Source organism: Ricinus communis, chromosome 1 (genome assembly GCF_019578655.1).
Source record: "Ricinus communis isolate WT05 ecotype wild-type chromosome 1, ASM1957865v1, whole genome shotgun sequence".
In the NCBI taxonomy this organism is placed as follows: domain Eukaryota; kingdom Viridiplantae; phylum Streptophyta; class Magnoliopsida; order Malpighiales; family Euphorbiaceae; genus Ricinus; species Ricinus communis.
Window position 1 is genome coordinate 14838274 of NC_063256.1, and position 2335 is coordinate 14840608.

Genomic DNA, 2335 nt, shown 5'->3' on the forward strand with positions numbered 1-2335 from the left:
TAAAAAAAGTTAAATCTTTTAATTCAAATATTATTGTTAGATTAAAACATTTAAAATATATTTAAGTCATTATTATTATTTAGGATAAATATAATTAAATGGAAGTTTGATAATTTATTTTTAACAAATTTTTAAAATGTAAAAAAATTATCTAAATTACTATAAAATTTTGTAAGACCTTTATGTTTAAATCATATCAATTATTTTGAAATTATTATACATTTCTCATAGTACTATTGAATAAATATATTTTAATCATATTATTTTGTTTTTCAAATATTTTATTTTATTATTTATTATTATAAAAATAAATAAGTAAATAATTTTTCAGCACCTGTGATGTAAGTGAATATTAGTAATTGAATTCGTTAATTCACTCTTCTATTAGCCTACTCTTAATATAGACTTTATAATTTTATTTTAATTTGAGATTCAACTGAAAATAACATATTTCATAATTTTCCTATTACTAAAATTCTACTTTAAAGGATCTGTATGTCCGTTTTTTAAGAAAATATTTCATTAGTAAATTTAACAAAATTATATAAGATTTTGAAGATTCTAGCATCGTCTTTAGACTATAATATTGATCATTTCATTCTTTTTTTTTTAAAATAGATTTATCAATGTATTATATTTATAAATTCGTTAACTAAATTATTAAATTTGATTAAAATAAAAATTTATCAAATTCAGAATTATAAGTATTTTTAATATTAAAAGTAAAAATACCACTACTACCTACTATTGCTCTTATCGCTACTATTATTTTACGAACAATATTGAAATTCTAATAAAGTTGGACATTACTTTTATTGCTAATGTTATATAGTGAAATTCATATTTTTTATAATGACTTTTCTTAAAATTAATTAAAAAATTTATTTGACTTTTTGTATTTATAATAAAAAATATATTATTAATAAATAATTTTTAGCTTTTAAGTTTCATTTATCTTTTTTCATATAGAAAATATAACAAAGAGAAATAAAAATAATAATATCAGAGAATTTAAAACCAAAAAAAGTATGTCAATATTAATAAACACAATCAACTCTAATGTTAAAATATTTGTCCGACAGAGTCATAGATGTGTCCTTCAAATGAAATACAAACTCTAGATATAGCCCAAGTTTACATGCAATTAATCAAGCCATCATTATTAAAGCAAATTGAATTATATTTGATGTTCGCGAAAATCAAATAATTCGGTTTAAAAAGCAAAGAATAAAAAAACTAATTGGCTGAAATTGAAAACTCAACTCTATTTGCACATAATCATCCACTAATTTTAGCTTCTATCGAGCAAAAGGTGAAAAAATTAAACAATTCAATGATGAGGTCTACGAGTGTTTGTTGTTACCAACATCCTTTGAAAAGAAATAGTCTAGTAATTTCTCTTCATCCTCGTTAATCTTCTCCTTCAACGCCTAAGACTAATATAAATTATAGATATATATATAAATTATATATATATATATATATATATATATATATATATATATATATATATATATATATATATATATATATAATTTATATTATATAATTAATATTAAAATTTTAATAGAGTTGGACTTATAGAATTAGACTTATATATAATCAATTATTTATATTTTATATAATAAAATAATTGATAAATAATCTAATTAATAAAATTAACTAAATCAATAAGGTTATTTTAATAAATATGTCTATCATCCCCTTTTTGTACAATTATATATGTTATGATTTATAAAAAAAAATTAAATGAATGACTTTTACTGAATTTATAAATTTTTAACGACTTTTATAGAATTTATGAATTTATTAATAGCTTTATAGAATTTATAAATTTATTAATAACTTTTATAGATTTATTTTGAAAATAATTTATATATCTATATATATGAATTTTATAGACATTGGAAACCTTTTTTATTTTAATATACATATTTTGATGTCATAAATTTGATTTTTTATCATATGATTATTATCAAATTAAATTATAAATGACCAAAATAACCAAATTAAGTAAATAATTAGTAAAACCCTATTAGAATCAAATAGATCTCTAATATTAAAAAATATCATCATGTGTAAATACAATTGGTTTACTATTTTGATAGAAAAAGTTTTCTGTTATTATTTTAAATTATAATGTATTTTATTGTTTGTTATTATAGTAATTAATTTTTGTTTTAATTATTATTAATTAATATTTTAAGAATAAATTTATAGAAATTATTAAAAGGAACTGTTTCATTTTTATCTGTTTTTGCTATCCTTATTCTATTTCTTCTTAATTATAGTTTTAAAAATGATTTCTTGTACTTTCTTGTTAATCATATGGCAA